This window comes from Globicephala melas, chromosome 5 (genome assembly GCF_963455315.2).
Source record: "Globicephala melas chromosome 5, mGloMel1.2, whole genome shotgun sequence".
Classification (NCBI taxonomy): Eukaryota; Metazoa; Chordata; class Mammalia; order Artiodactyla; family Delphinidae; genus Globicephala; species Globicephala melas.
This window is the reverse complement of record NC_083318.1, coordinates 132,851,164-132,869,207: the sequence shown is the minus strand read 5'-3', so window position 1 is coordinate 132,869,207 and position 18,044 is coordinate 132,851,164.

Below are 18,044 nucleotides of genomic sequence, written 5' to 3'. Positions count from 1 at the left end.
CTTTTGCAGCTAGCACCCTATAGATTAAATGCTTATACTTTTTTTTTTAACATCTTTATTGGGGTATAATTGCTTTACAATGGTGTGTTAGTTTCTGCTTTATAACAAAGTGAATCAGTTATACATATACATATGTTCCCATATCTCTCCCTCTTAAATGCTTATACTTTTGAAAGAACATTGCTTTGTAGCTTTAAAAATATGTACTATTCAAAATTCCACTTCTGGGAATTTATCCTGAAGAAATACAGCACATGTGCACAAAAATGCTTTATAAGGATGATCATTAAAATACTGTATGTGAGTTAAAATTGGAATATAAAATGTACTAATACAGAGAGTTATTTGAATAAATTATAAAACGTAAAAATGGGTATTTCCCTGGCGGTCCAGTGGTTGGGACTCTGCGCTTCCAATTCAGGGGGTGTGGGTTCTATCCCTGGTTGGGGAACTAAGATCCCACATGCCACGCGGTGTGGCCAAAAAACAAACAAACGTAACAATGACAGACTGCTATAGAGCTTAAAAAATTATCTAGACCTATAATTTATTGAACACAAAAGGCACATCATAATTCATTAAAAATAAAAGATTGTTTAAAAGTATAATCTTATTTCTTAAAATACATATTAATTCGCAGAACATAAAATCTGGGATTGAATTCACTAAAATGTCAGTAGTGATTACCTCTAAGTGGTAGAATTTCTGTTGATTTTTTTTTCCTGTGTTTTCCATTTTTAATAAATATGTATATTTTTCAATCCAAGCTATTGCTTTGTTTTCAGAACAATGTATGTTTGTGTGTATTTTACTGCACAAAGTAACTAAGGTGAAGGTCATTGTTGACTTTGAAAAGAGCAGTTGGTGGGATGATGAGTCTGAAAGGCTGTTTAGAATATGCTTATATACCTGTTACTGCTATTGGCTTTGAAATAATCTGCCTGAAGCTGGATGATGGGTATACAGGTGTTCATTTCACAATTCTCTGTTTATTTTTAAATTTTCCATAATAAAGAGTCAAACAAATTTTAAAAAGAGAAAAAAGAGAGAAATTGGAGACAAATCATCAATAAAGTATAGGCAACTCTTTGTGGGTTTTTTTGGTTTTCTTTTTGTTTTGGGGGGTTTTTTTGGTCATGCCACACCGCTTATGGGATCTTAGTTCCCTGACCAGGGATTGAGCCCGGGGCCCATGGCAGTGAAAGTATGGACCACCAGGGAATTCCCTAGGCAACTCTTTCAAAAAAAATGTGTTTTAAAGAAAAGGAGAGAAATAGGATGGTAGCTGGAGGGTATCTGAGATCCAGAGAGAATTTTTGAGATGGGAGAAAGTAAAGCATTTGCAAATGATCCAGGAAAGAGGGAAAAAAATCAATGTTACAGAAGAGACTGGGGCCAGTTTCTGGAGGGATGAGTTTCAGTGGGTGAGGGAGGGAGAGGATTTACTATGCAGGTAGAATGGCAGGAAATAAGAGGGGGAAAGGTCCAGGCCAAGATGACAAAGACCTTAATGCCTCTAGAAAGAGACTGGATTTTACTCAGCAGATTACGGGGAATCTTCAAAGGATTTTAAACAGGAGTGGCATGTTAAATTCGTGCTTTAGATAACAGCCATGTATCCAAGATGGGATTTAGTTTACAATGTGAATTGACCCCTTGTGGTTCAATATTTGGTATTTCTTATAGTGCACCAAAACCTGCAATGTTCAAGTTTATTATTTTGGAAGAAATTTATTTTTGGAAAGCCTTTAATGTCAAAAAATAAAGTTTGTCTCACAAAAGAGTATCAACATTTATTATGTCATTACCCAGTGGTGAATATTAGAAAGTGTCATCTTTTTCTTTGTAATTTAATGTACGAAAAATGGTATTTTATCACTGTTTTAAGTTGGATTTATTTAACTCCTAATGAAGGTAAACATTTCTGTATGGGTATTTGTTTTGTGTATTTCCTTTTCACTGAGTTGTCAGTAAACTTTACGGAGTCAAAGGTGAAGTTGTACAATGTGTTTTAATAGCTCAAGAAATCTCTTTAAGTAAAACAAGAAACTTTCTTGACTATTTCTATTATCAGCACAGAACTTCCTTCTCAATGAACATTAAGCTTTTAAATCCATGTAAAATGTTTAATTTTAACCATCCAGACATAGAGCATAAGGAGTTTGAAACCCAGTAACTATTAAAAAAAACACATCCTCCCTTGCAGACAGTGTAGTCAGATCCCCGGGAGACTGGTCCCACTGTACCATTACAAATTATCTCAGTGCAGACCTGCTGCTGGCTGTAGAAAGCTTTTATTTCTGCCAAATGTAAACACTGCTGGTAAGCTTTAATTTTTTTGAGGAGAAGACTATACAGACATCAACACAGTATTAAGCAAGAAGAGAAAGTAAGGAAAAATCTGGACCTAATTTGGGTTATGTGCAATTTAGGGATAAAGATTTCCGTGTCCTCAGTTACTGAAATCATTGGCTCCTATTAAATAGCTACCTAAATGTCCCACAAGTGTTGGGAGCAATAGGAAAGTACTATAGGATATTTGCTGCTGTAATGCAGGGGTGAGTAAACTCTATCCATAAAGGGCCAGAGAGTAAATACTTTAAGCTTTGCAGGCCACATGGTCTCTGTTGCAATCACTCAGTTCTGATGTTGTATTGAGCAAGCAGCCATAGACATCACTTGAATGAGCATGGCTGTGTTCTGATAAAACTGTATGAATGAACAACTAAAATTTGGATTTCATATTATTTTCACGTCACGAAATACTATTCTTGTAATTTTTTCCATTTATTTAAAAATGTGAAAATCATTCTTTGCTCATAGATTGTACAAAACTAGGCATCAAGCCAGATTTGGCCCATGGTCTGCAGGGTGCCTACCTTTGCTATAACAGATTAATCATTTCTTTTTGAAATGAATCAGCATTTCTGAAGGACTCTAATGATAAACAGTCTTCTATTCCCCAAAGGAAGGTATTATCATAAATATTCTATGAATGACAAACTGTAAAGAGCAGATGACCACATGTACCTGAAAGTTGAAGGCAGTATTAAATTCAGCCATACAAACAATTCACAAGAATTCATTTATTAAAAAAACAAAGAAAAAAAACCCCAGAAAACTTGTCTACACATTCAAATGCTTCTCTTTAATTATATTGATGTATCTACTTGGCAGCAAGGTTGATGATAATGGACAAAGCTCTGGGTTGGAGTTCACAGCTATGACCTGAGCTGTGTAATTTGGGGCAAATCCCTTAAATTTTCTTGACTCTAGTTGCTTCACCTGTAACGCCATTAGACTAGATTATACCTAAACTTCTTGCCAGCTATGAGATTTATTAAGTCTATTGAGTCACAGCATAAGACATTTAACCTAGACCATACTCTTGGAATTTATAAGCCCTGAATAGATAGAACATTTTTAAAACATGTTTGTCTTTGTTCACCATTTGCTAACTCCAGGACCTAGACAAGTACCTAAGACATAGTAAGGACTTAATAAATGTGTTGAATACATTTGAAAAATATAAATTATCTCTTTATAAAATAATATATAAAAGGCAATTAAAATACGTTAATCTATTCATCTAGCAAATATTTTTTCAATAACAACAGTGTGTCAGGCACTGAAATAAGACCACATACCAGTCTAGGAAGTTTCACATCCCGGTGGACCTAAAGACAGAATGGGGTTCGTGGTAAATCAATAAAACTTATTTACCTATGCCAATTTTGCCTTCGATTTCCTTTTATAACTTCAATAAACACTTAGTAGAAAGAGTGAAATCAGAAATACAGCACTGATTCTGTCTCTGATCCCTGTCTTTAGAAATGAATCAATATTATTTGCTATCATTTGTTCTCTCCCTGACAGTCTCTTTTTCGCAAAGACACAAACACACAAAAACACACATTCATGGTTTTTCCAATTCATGACCTCTTTTCGTCACCTCTAAAAAATATTAATATGCTTATCAATAAGTGAAGATTATGACGTAAATGAGGATGCCAGGTATTGTAAAAAGGTATAATGGACAAAAACAGAAGGGGTTAGCTCTAGATTAGGAAGACTATCGTTATCATGTAAACATAACAATAGATATTAAGAGACTAAGCTGGCCAGAGGGTAGCAATGATGCTGGGGGGGCCAGGGAAGCCGAGTGTACAAGGACTGCCAATGGTAAGGTGATTTCCTCTCTCTGTCCACTCACCATTGGCAGTATTGTTTGTTGGTTTGTTGTAAGGTGTTAGTTTTGAGGTAATTTCCTATAAGTAGCTAATATACCTGCTGAATCAGAAACTCAAGGTGGGGCCCAGCAATCGGTATAAAACACAGGTGATTCTGATGCAGGTTAATGCTTGACCACCTCTGGGCTGGGGAAATGTAGTGAGGTCCTGCCACAAGGTTGTGTTCTGGTTCCAATGACATGTAGTTTCCTGGGAGAGAGTGGGCAAGAGTGGTGACTTTAACCAGAGTTATTAGGACAAGTGTCATAGACCAAGTTACCTAAGGTACACAGGAAGTCCTAGTAAAGCAAGTGACATTTGAGCTAAAAATTAAACTTCAAGAAGGGGCTGGAGGAGAGAAGTGTGAGGTCCTCAAACACTTGGGCAAACTTGCACTTAGCACAAAGTCACATGTGAAGTCACAGCGACAGTGAACGGTACTGTGAGCTTACTATGCTCTCTATACCAGCCACTCACCAGTTTTAGGGTATCCCCTCTTCAGAGAAGAGCAAAGGTCCTATTTTTCCTACACTCCCAAAAGCTTATCCTGCTGTCAGCCAGAGACTAGGCATGAGAAGGTTGTACCATCCAAGGGAAGTTCTACCACAAGAAAAATGTAGGGACTGTTTGTAACACAACTCTGACTCAGTTCTTAAATGTCCTTTATTCTGCTACCATGATCTTCTTAACTTTGTGGCATTATAATATCATTTATTTTATTAAATGAGTGTGATAGTGGGTTATGGGTTTGTTTGTCCTTAATAGCCTAGCTTAGCTCTTTGCTTCAGCAAATATTCAGTGAGTGTTCTAGTCAACTCAGGCTGCTCTAACAAAAATGCCATAGACAGAATGACTTAAACAACAAACAAATATTTATTTCTCACAGTTCTGGAGACTCTAAGTCTAAGATCACGATGTCATCATAGTTGGGTTCTGGTGAGGACCTTCTCTGGTTTGCAGACAGCTGCCTTCTTGCTATGTCCTCACATGTCAGGGAGAGCAAGAGATCATCTGTCTTGTGTCTCTCCTTATAAGGACACTCATCCTATTTATGGGGATGCCACCCTCATGAACTAGTTACCTCCTAAAGGCCCCAACTCCTAATACCATCACATTGGGGATTAAGGATTCAACATATGAATTGAGGGGGACACAGATATTCAGTCCATAACAGTGAGATTCTGCTTTTTTGTCAGGTGCAGTGGTAAGCACTGGAGATACAACAGTGAACAAAAGTTTAAAAAAAAATCTCCCTCTCCTCACAGAGCTACATTCTAGTGGGCAAGACAGATAATAAATAAGTAAACTAACAACAAACCAATATGCAAGATGATTATTGATTGAGATGTGAATTATGAAGTATACAACATAGGTGACATGACTGTGTTGGTTGGTGGCACCAGGAAAAGCTTGTCTGAAGGAATGAAATTGAAACTAAAAAACTCATTCTGGATGAAACACAATACCTGGTACGGGAACACTAATAGTCAGTGGCTGTCCTGCTTCTTGGTCCCCTACTGTCATGAGGCTCAATAGTCAGTTATGTCGAAGCCATGTCTCAAAAGCACTAAGCTATAGAGATGTGATTACATTTTGGCTTTAGGAAGATATATTTGTCAGCAGCAAAGAGATTGCACTGGAGTAAGTTTAGCATGGAAACAAATTAGGAAACTATTATTAGGAACCAAGAAATAGGTAATGAAGGCTTGAAAAAAGTCAGAGATTGTGGTGATTAGATACTTTGAGGCAGAATCAAGGCAAAGGCTTAATTAGAAAGGCAAAGCCAATAGGACTTTCCAGCTTGGATACAGGAATTGAGTATGTGAGTGTCAGGGTAATTCTGAGGTCTCTGACTCTTGTAGGGCAAGACTGTGATACCAATAACCAAAATAAAGCATTTAAGGACAATGCTGTTACGACTTGTTGACCACCTGCTGCACGTCAGGTTAAGTGCTTCATAAACATGAGCAGCTGTACAAACTTGGGGATACACAAATGCTGGGTTTACTCACGGAACTATGAAGGAAAATGTACCTTACTGCCTGGTGTAGACTGAATGCTTGTGTCCCCAGAATTCATGTGTTCAAACCCAATTCACAGTGTGAAGGTATTTGAGGTGGGGCCTGTGGGAGGTGATTAGGTCATGAGGGTGGAGCCCTCACAAATGGGATTAGTTCCCTTATGAAAAAGAACACTGAAAGCTCCCTCACCCCTTCCACCGCATGAGGACACTGCGAGAAGACGGCTGTCTATGCAACAGGAAGTGAGTTCTCTCCAGACTTGGAATCTGCCAGAGCAGTGATCTTGGACTTCTCAGCCTTCACAACTGTGAGAAATAAATGGTTGTTGCTTAAGCCACCCAGTCTGTGGAATTTCTGTTACAGCAGCTCAATCCACTATGACACTGCCTTTATGACCATGAGCAATTTTATCATGAAAAACAATATAAAATTCAAATACAAATTTCTGGGGCCCTCCCATGATCTTAGAAGAGACTCGTGCACGTGAAGAAATGGGAAGCTTCAGCTTCATTAGCTTCCTGGTCAATCCTCCTTTGCACAGCACAGAAGTTAAGGAGTTTTAGTTGCCTGCAAGATAATGCTGTGTGGAGAGTTGAAATGATGAGTCTGTATATTGAGAGAGATGGTCTTGGGAGTCATTGGTCATGGTTGAAACCTGGATAGAAGGTGAAATGTCCAAGTGAGAACATAGAGAGTAAGGAGAAAACGGGGCCATGGGTGGAGCTCTGTCGTAATCCAAGGGTTTAGGAAAGAATTGATAAAGACACAGTATATTAGTTTTCTATTGCTGCTGTAACAAATTACCACAAACTTCCTGGCTTAAAATAACACACATCTATTCCTTAGAGTTCTGCAGGTCAGAAGTCCAAAATCGGTTTTACTGGGTTACTGGGCTAGAGCTGAGATGAGGGCCAGTTTTTTTCGGAGGCTCTGAAGGGAGGCCGTTCCCCTGCCTCCTCAGCTTCTTGTGCTCCTGAGCTTTCAGCCCCTTGCTCCATCACTCCAATTTCTGCTTGCCCCATCACATTGCCTTCCCCCACTCTAACTCTGACTGCTGCCGAATCCTTCTGAGGAGGACCATTGGGACAACATCTGGCCTGTGGGTTAATCCAGTATAATATCCTATCTCAAGACCGAGCTAATCGCATCTACAAACTCTTTTTTTTCATAAAAGGTAACATTCACAGGTTCTGGTGATGAGGACACGAATGTATCTGGGGGCCATTACTCAGTCCACCATACATGGTCACAAAGGAAACTAAAATGGAGGGGGTAATAAAAAAGAATTTAAAAAAATGGTAAATGCAAGGAAAGAGGAAACTCAAGGATGTCTTAGTCAACTGTGTCCATTGACTGAGTTAAATAGAGACATACATGGGAAAATACTGAGACAAAGGCACTAGATTTCTTAGTAAAGAGCTTTGCCAGGTTGCTTTCAAGCAGAAACTATATCTCAGCAGATTGAAGAGCAAACAAAGAGGAATACATAAAGTCAATAAGACAATTATTTCAAGAAGGGAAAGTGAAAGATTTGTTTAGGGAAGCAAGGGAACTCAGAGAAGATTTTTGCTTTATTTTAATTAAGAGTGAAAGAGACTTGAGCATGTTTATACCCTTAAGAAAGAAGCCAGTGGAGAAGAGAGCCATAGAGAGAGGACGCAGAGAAATCCATGGGTGCATAGCTGCGGTACACCTAGCTGGTCATTGCTTTTTCAGTTAGTATTTCTGCTTCATTAATAAGAAAACAGCCTTGAATGGCTGAGTTGAGGAAAGAATGCGACATCAAGTATGATCATTCATACTGCAGTAAATAACTTGTGGACCGCACAGTCCTTAGTCTCCAAGATTATACTTTGAGATGCTTTCCTAAAAAAAATTAATCATGAATTAATATTTGCACTCCCATGATCATTGCAGCGCTATTCATAGTAGCCAATATGAGGCAACGACCTAAATCTTCATGATGGTGAATAAATAAATAAAACGTGGCATACACATAAAATGAAATATTTTCAGCCTTAAAAAAGAAGGAAATTCTGCCACTTGTGACAACATGGATGAACCCTGAGGACACCATGCTAAATGACATAAGTCGGTCACAGTAGGACAAATAACTGCATGATTCCACTTATCTGAGGTATCTAAAATAGTCACAAAGTCTGCTCATGGGAGCAAAGACTAGAATTGTGGTTGCCAAGTGCTGGGAGGAGGGGAAAATAGGGATTAGCTACTTAGCAGGTACAACGTTCTACTTATACAAGGTGAATAAACTCTAGAGATGCTATACAACATTATGCCCATACCCAGCAATGCTGTACTGTACACTTAAACATCAGTTAAGAGGGTAGATTGCATGTGAAGTGTACTTAACACAATAAAAACGTTTAATTCATCATGCCAAATATTCACTGCATTTTACTGCACATACTGCATTAAAATTTTATTATATAACTAAAAATATGTTTTTGTGGGAAAAGTTCTAAAGTACATATAAAAACAAGGAGGAAAATCTACTGTTACCATTTAAAGATCAAATGTTGTTAAAATTTATATATACCATATATATATATACCGTACGCCTTGTATGCACTTCTTTTTTTCATCAACATGGGATTATACTCTATAGTAACCGGATTGTTTCGATTTGCAATGTTTTATAAACATTTAAAAAAATAAATCTAGACCTGTTAATGGCAGCCTAACATACTGCTGTATTGCTAAGCCATAACTTATTTAACCAGTCCTTTACTCATTGGGCATTTAGTTTTGATTTTTTAATACATACCCAGTGTTGGATTAATATTTTTGTATAAACATCATTACACACTTGTCCTGTTTCCTTAGACGAGTTCCTAGATAGGAATCACTGAGTCAAATGTTATGCACTGAGTCAAATGTTAAGGCAACTGATTGCATACATATTGTCAAACTGTCCCCCAGAAAGGGGATTCATGTGGTTTCTATTAACACACCAGCTGCGAATGTCCACCCTTAGGGGTATCAGATCTCATGCAGCATTTACAAATAGAGCAGGGTCTAGACAGGGATGGTCTTAGTGTGAATCTTAATCTAATACTTACTAATATTTTCCCCACTGTAGTCTTGGGCAAGGAATTTAACCTCTGCAGGTTCAGTTTCCTCTTCAGCAAAATAGAAATAATAATAGTTTCTCTATCATAGGACTTTTGCCAGAGTTAAATGTGAAAAGAGAGGGAAAATACTTGAATGATGCCCGACTCAGAGTAACTGCCTGATAGCTATTATAAGTCTTCTTATCTGCTTTAAACTATACTTTTATTGATAGTGAGATCGCTATGCAATTATATGCAATTATATAAATAGTGTCCATTTTTGCTTTTCCTTTTGTGACGACTTCATTTCCTTTGCCTGTTTTTTACTGGACTGTTCATGTTTGTTCTCATTGATTCATAAGTGATTTATAATTTAATGATAATAATCCTATATATGACATATATTTGACAAATATTTCCCAAGTTTGTCAGCTGAGTCTTAACTTAGCATTTTGTGATTATCAACAGAAGGGTTTTTTCAACTTTTTGTTATGAAAATTTACAAACACACAGAAACGTTGGAAGAACAATATATGAACATTTACCAATCAGATTCAACAATATCTTAACAATGTGCCACATCTGCTTTATCTATCACTTTACATTTTTGCTAAAACATTTCAAATTACGTTGCAGACAGCACACCACTCCACATCTACGTGCTTTAGCAGATACCTCCTAAGAATTGAGACGTTCTCGTACATCTACACCAATATCATCATCACTTCAAACTTCACGTACACCTAGTTTAGAAAAGTTTTTAGTTGTCTCATTAAAATTCTAAAAATAAGTAAATAAATAAGGCTGTTAGTCTTCAGAATCAAAGGAGATCTTTCAGTGACTCAGTTCTTCACTACTGTAAAATTTCTAGCAAGCCTAGAAGAAATTATAGATATCACAAGTAAAAACCACAAGATTTTACTTTTTTTGCACCACAGGTGCAGGGAAGAACAGGAGAACAGAGAATTCTCCCCAGGCTGTGAGCAGCCCAAGTCACCCTTGATCACCCCACTCTCTCTCTTTTCTAAATATTCCTCATAAAGTAATTCAAATGGGTCCAACAGCTCAACAAAAGAATGAGGGAATTCCTGGGAATGAGGGCCTAAAAGGCGGCTGGGGCACTTGTTAGCCTCATATAAACCTGAGTAAACAGACTGAATAACAGCTTGGAATATTTAGTTGAACCCTCCTTGAATCAGCCGGACATGCGAGTCATTCGTCTTCCGATTACCTGCCGTCTCCCAGGCACAAAGGTGTCTGCGTCAAACATTCACCCACAGAGCAGCCCTTCTTTCAACACGTCTTGGTGCAGTAAAAAAAAAAAGAAGGCTGATGTTCCCAGAGTTTTGCAACCACATATGCAATAAAGACCAATTTGTGTTTTTTTTCCCAACCATTTATGCCTACGCAATAATTCTACCAGAAGAGGAAAATGTTGTCATTGAAATCTAAACCTAACAGTGCAAAATAGAGATGATAAAATGTGTGCTCGTTTGAAGTCTCTCCCTAATGGGACTATTGAAGTTTGGGAGGAATTCAAATAGTTTACTTTAACTACGACTTAGAGGCTGGCAGTCATTAAAGCCTGCAGAACTCAGCACCTGCTCAGTGCTACTTAATGAAAAGCAGAAGCATCTCTCTTTTGCCATGGATTCAAACAATTTTAAATTATAACCAGTAATGGGCCTGAAACCCATTATGAAAAGTGTGGGCTTTTTGTGCCCTGGAATCTATATCATCAGCAACTCCTTGGAAACAAGAACTTTGGCCGTATCAGCAGAGAGGGAAGCAGGCGTCCACAGTCACCCTGCATCTAACCAGGCATCCACGAGGGCCCGATCCAGCCAGCCCAGCACCCAAACTACCGTGGGAGGTGTCGGTGGGTTTCCTTCTGTACTCAGCCACGCTCCTTCCTGACATTTAAAGTTCAAATTCTAGTCCAACATACAGATGCTTTTTCCACATCTTTTTAAAAATTTATTTATTTTTTTGCGGTACGCGGGCCTCTCACTGTTCCGGCCTCTCCCGTTGCGGAGCACAGGCTCCGGACGCGCAGGCTCAGCGGCCATGGCTCACGGGCCCAGCAGCTCCGCGGCATGTGGGATCTTTCCGGACCGGGGCACGAACCCGCGTCCCCTTGCATCGGCAGGCCATCAACCACTGCGCCACCAGAGAAGCCCCTCCACATCTTACTGACTCATAAAAAAAATGCACAAATAATAAAAGTACTAGCTAATATTTATTTATTTATTTTTTGAGTTTATGGGCTCCCGTTGTGTAAACTGTTTTAACTGCATGACATGCAATAAACACACGACCGAGCTCTGTTAATCTATTTTCTCATTTTTCAGTATTTCACAGTGATTCTTTAAGAGACTACGGATAAGTAATAAACCCATTTAACAGGTAATGAAAGTGGGGCTTAAAGCAATTTCATGACTCTCTCAAGGTCATACAGGGAAAGGATCCTAGGTCTCATCCTGTACGTGACAGGATTGAGACTGTGACCGAAATTCTCTGTTAATCTGGTGCTTGTGCCGCCATGCTCTTTAGGTTTGGCTCACGTTAGTTCTTACTCTGCCTAGGTGGCAAGGCTCTGGGTATATCTACCCTGGGCGCCATCCACCCCCAGGGAAGGCAATCTGGAAGAGAAGGGCTGGAGGAAATGTAGGAACTGAGACGTTATTTGCTGTGGTCGAGAGTCAAATCCCCGCCCAATGGAGAAGAGAGTCAACGCCCCTGGCCACGGGAAGAAGCAAGAACACCCGGGTGACTCAGGCGAGAAGAGGACCGAGGAAATCTGCAAGCTGCGCTGCTGAGTTTCAAGGAGATGTCACCGCATTTCTGGAGGAGGACTGAGGCAGAGCTCTGGAAAGATGATCCTTAATAGTATTAATAGTAAGATTGTTAAGAGCCCTGGAATCATGAAAAGCTTCACATTACCCAGTTCAGTGTGTGATGCTATGTCCCCCTAGGTCCTGCCACCAGATTAAAAAATGCCTCTGTTTTGCTCGTTCCTCTGGTTGTCAAATCTTCTGTTCCTCCTCACAACTGCACACCACGACAGGCGACACAGGCAGCAGTGCTGAGGTTAATGGGCCATGTCATCAGGAATAAAGGGACTGTATGCCCTGTAGGTCCCACTCACACTAACTATGAGCCATTGCTGTCTCAACTTGACTGTCATTTAAAATGTAATCAGTAGTAAAAGCTAGCATCTCGCTCACCAGGCCCCGCACTGAGTGCTTGCTCTGCATTCTCATTTATGCCTCACTCCTTTCCTATTAGACTTGATCTCTGCTCACCGAGAAGAAACTTCAGAGCACGCAGTCAACGTGTGGTGGAGCTAAGTTTTGCACGCAATCTTTCTGAGGCCAGATTATAGAGCTCTTTACTGTATTATACTGTCTTTATTGACGTAAATTGGTATATCTAAAAATTAAAATAAACGAAAAGAGAGAAAGGAATAGAAAAGAAAGAAATGCATAAATGCATGAGGGGATGTTATCTGCATTCTTTTGTAAAGGCAAATTCCATTCCCATGTGAAATATGCAGATGATGTTTCCTGCCACATATACAAAATGTCACTGTAAATGACATCAATAAAACATTTTCTACACTCCATGCATGTACGGCCTGCAGTTGGGTGAATGACGTATCCAGCTGGGTCTGCTGACCCAGCTTGTCTGGAGGAGGTGATGACTCCTTAGTGCTCTCCCCTGACTTGATTTCCATTGGAAAATAGGTATCTGCCCTTCCCGCTGCAACTTACAATGTCCTACTGCGTCTCGATTTAGTAACAAGCATCAAAATCAGTAACACAAAGAAGGAGTGAAAGGTACAGGCATCAGTCTCTTGGGGGACATTATAATATATATTACTATCCACATTCCAAAGCTGAGAAGTGATGCTTTTCAAAGAGTGTTTATGGGTAAGTCTTCCCTGACGAGGACGATTTGGAGTCAGAGAGCGTGAGAAGGAATTACTGCCTGAAAAAATCAAAGATTATTTGTTTCTATTCCCTAGTTTGACCACTGCTATTGGGTTACTAGGTACTTCTAGACTGACAGTTATAGCCCATTTAATCAGATGGAAACGTTTAGAAATAAAAGCATAGACAGATGGCTAAATGTTTGGATTATTCTAAATCATGACATGCTAATGTCTTTAAAACTTGACCTTCTTCAAAGTACCTGATGCCAAAATACTGCAGGCAGCCTTAATAGGAGAGCTATAAAGTTATCTGTTGTTTTTTAAAGTTAATGTTTGTTGACTATTTTGTGACAATAGCCACGTCTATTTCAAAATGCTTTACTCAATACACTTACTGGAAGACCCTTTTAAAAGAGAAATTATAGATCTATATGTTTAAGTACAACCCATGAAAACACTGAAAGAGTAAGGACGTCAATATGAAAACACTTTGCAAGGTAGATCTTTGTCTGATATGTAACGTTAACATTACCCAGGGTGAGGAGCTACCTGGGGAGATTTAAAAAAAAAGCCTGGGCTTCCCTGGTGGCGCAGTGGTTGAGAGTCCGCCTGCCAATGCAGGGGACACGGGTTCGAGCTCTGGTCTGGGAAGATCCCACATGCCATGGAGCAACTGGGCCCATGAGTCACAACTACTGAGCCTGCGCATCCGGAGCCTGTGCTCCGCAACAAGAGAGGCCGCGATAGTGAGAGGCCCGAGCACCGTGATGAAGAGGGGCCCCTGCTTGCCACAACTAGAGAAAGCCCTCGCACAGAAATGAAGACCCAACACAGCCAAAATAAATATAAAAAACAAAACAAAAAACCTTTCCTTCTGCATAAAAGTCTTGACTATATTTCCTCCCCTTCCCTTCAAATAATAGAAATAATATTGGCTCTTTTTCTTCTTGCATCTCTACAAATTCATGCTAGTCCTAAAAAATGATGAGCACCCTATACTTTTAGTTTTCTCTAAGTTACAAATTAATTTTCACATGTAAATTCCATAGAAGGAAATGTCTGAGAAGAGTGATGGTCAAAGATGAGGCAGTCAATTCAGTTAAGTCTGAATTTCTCCCTCACACACACACACACACACACACTCACACACACACACACTCTCACACACTGCCGAGGCATGCCTGACTTGTCCATCTCACTATAATCCACACATTTTGATAAGATCAGGATAAATCTCTTAATGGAGATGAAACTAACACCAACTACACGAAAAGGCACTTACATTTATCTTAGAATATGCTAGGACAAAGAAAAACAAAAACAGCAACTGAACCATGTATTAAGCCATTCTGGTAGACTCTTGTTCAATGAATTAAGGTTTAATTCACAACTTTATTTTTATTTATTTATTTATTTATTTTTTTTGTGGTATGCAGGCCTCTCACTGTCGTGGCCTCTTCTGTTGCGGAGCACAGGCTCCGGACGCACAGGCTCAGCGGGCATGGCTCACGGGCCCAGCCACTCTGTGGCATGTGGGATCTTCCCGGACCGGGGCACGAACCCGTGTCCCCTGCATTGGCAGGCGGACTTTCAACCACTGCGCCACCAGGGAAGCCCCACAACTTTATTTTTTATACACAAATGAAAACTAGTGAGTAGTCCAAGCACCAACTTTAATGAGCTGGAAACCATGAACTGTTCTTTCCTAATTCTTTGACTATATATTCTACTCAAAACCTGGATTCTTTCCCAAAGGGACTCCATTAATTATGGGGAATCTTTTTTAAGTTTGTTCCTTTCCATTCCTAAGTTTTTGTTTCTCTCTCTAAAAATGCATGGGGCATATTATCCTAATTTGGAGGAATGCAATTTCATAGCAGAATATTTATTTTATAAATTATTCTGAGCTATCATTTAAAAAAAGTAAAACATCCAAAAATCAGGCACAATGTTTTTAAGGCTGTTTATTAAAGGACAGAAGTTAGTGAGACCAGCGCTCTCGTGTCTGACATGCTCTAAAGTACAAAACGATAGAACAAGTCAGTCATCAAATGTAGAGTCACATATTCATTAGAATGTGGGACAACGTGAGAATAAGAAGAATAGGGGAAAATATTTTTAAAGAAAGGAAGGAATACTTCAAAATTTTAACAGCAACTGTCTCCAAATGTAGAATTATGAGTCATATTTTCTTCTTTCTCATATTTTTTCTACACTCAGCTTTATTAAATTTAGGGTGGGTACAGAAAGAGCTATGATTCAAAATCCCAAAATCAGAAAGGAAGAGGCTCAGATGTTTTTCATTGGGAGTCATAAGGTAAGTTGCTCTCAAACATCCTGTATTTGACGTTTCTGTTGGTACAGGCAGCTTCCATGGAGAATAAGACAGGCGGTTTTGCCAACATGATAAAATAATAATTGAATTAAAATACTTGCTTGTGTTTAAACTCTAAGAATTCAGAGAAAGTAAAACTAAAATGTAAAGGCCTTTCCAACGTCCCTTCTGTAGTTCGTTATCTGAAAACCTGGACACAGTTTTTAAACCAAAGTAATTGATTCCTTCAGACCGCAGTGTTTTAGTTTCTCAGGGCTTACAAAAATCCCTGAGATGGGTACTGTTAACCTAATTTGTAAAGCACATAGATTGAAGCTTCACACATTTGCATAAATTAAACCTACCAGTCATTAATCCAGAGGTGACTTCTGTCAGTTGGCGGTTGTTCTCTGACTCTCTGGACATAAAGGGAGGAGATGGCATGTTTGAATGCTTCCCTGGGTCCGGCATTTTGTAATCCCCCAGACAGTTCTTCAGCACACAATGAGTGAGCCCTGGGTTGTATTCTCTGTTCTGTGCAGACAGTGACAGAGTACTCTTGTGGGATTTCACCCTTACATTTGTCTGCAGGCCGCGCAAATTAGATGCTTTCACAAAGTAAGAAAAATAACTTCCCAACTACATTACAGTATAAACATTTGCCCCTGAACTTAAAGTAGTTGAGTCATAAAAATGGTTTGTAGCCTGGGTGGTCAGAATACAGAAGCATATACAAGGAAGATGAAATTTATTCTGAAAAATATCATTTCCCAGTCTGGTAAAAGCCCTCAGAAATGTTAAATTATTATGAAATGTTGCAGAAACGTTAAATTATATTCTGCTTGTTCTTTGTCCTTTAATCTTTCTTTGCCTTATGATTATTAAAAATAAATTAGTTCCCTTATATGTATATATAATTTTTATTTATTTATTTATTTATTTGTATTTTGTTACTTAGAGTTAGGTTTTTGAACTTACGAAGGTATTTATGAACACCAATGAAGGTATTATCATGCCACATTATAGCAAAAGTCAAGGAGTTTCCTGCAGTGACAACAAAATCTTTACATCCTCCTTCTCCACACCCATAATGCACCCTGGTGTTCTTGTGGGGAAGCTTGGGTGTTCACGTGTGATTGACAGGGTGAATACAGAGCAGCAGTTGGCAGAGCTCAAGCAGAGCCTCTTTGCATTCATTCAGTTATTCATCAAGTATTTATTGAGTGACTACTATGTACCACACACTGTCCCAAGGTCTGTGAGTCAAAAGAGACAACATCCCCACTTTCACAGAGTTTATATTCTAGCGGAGAGAGACTCACTAAACGAATATATTTTAAACATTTAAGAGCACATTTGAATATTCCAAAGATAAGAAAATAGGACAGTGCGAGAGCATATAACTAGAGGGAGTAGTCAAGACCAGAAGGAAAAGCCACTGTAGGGAGGAAACCTCCACCCTCTTAGGATCCCTGGCTGGGTCTGCAAATGAAGCTGACAGAGTCACAGGAGAAAAGCATACATGTTTATTTCATGTAAGTTTTACGTGACATGGGAGCCTGCTGAGGGAAATAGAGATGTGAAGAAACAGAGCAGTTCAGGGTAGTTCATGCTGGGTGTATAGTAGGCTAGAGAGTGTGGGCTCAGGGCCGTAAACTGGGGGAAATGGCAAGGTCTGTCTGTCAACATCCTTCTTGATGTCCCTTTGTCTTAGGAGATATGGATGCTTCTTTCCTCCAGGTATAGGGAGGGCACCTCTCAGATGAGGGTTTTATAACCTGCTTCATGGGAGATGGGAAGAGGGAAAGTCACAGTGACCCTCCTGCTGCCATTTTCTCAAATTCCTTCAGCTTAAAATATTCGACATGCCAGGTGCCACATTTTGGGGTACTGTGTCCAGAACCCCATCACTATGCATGTGAAGATCTGAGGAAGGGAATTCCGAGAAGGGGGGGAACAGGTGCAAAGACCCTGCAGCAGGAAAATGTGTGGGTTTCCTAAGCCAGGGAACACAGCAAGGGGAGAGGAGGAGAGGGAAGCAAGGACGGGCCACACGACACAGGGTGTGGAAGGAACCGGTGCTACGTTAGATCTCCTTCTGAGGGAAATCTCTACCAAATGCCTCTCACCATTTATGACTTCGCTTCTGAGACTCAAAGGGATCTTTGTTCAAGAGGAGCCTCTTTTTTATAAGCATATTCTAGGCTGTTCCTTTGGCCACTGATAAAAGAAATTTTCCCATATTGGGGAGTGGAGAAGTCATTCTGGTTTATACATGAGTTAACTTGAATTTTATCCTAACTAGAACAGCCTGTTTGTGGCCTATCAAACATACATTGTACATCTGGTTTAATTAGTAAAGAAAAGGGCACATTGGGCAGAAGTAAAGCATGTTCATGTTAAAAGTAAAGATTAAATGTCTCCCTTCCTGGGACGTCAGTGCTTGTTCTTCCACAATAAGACTCCCTTCCCAGG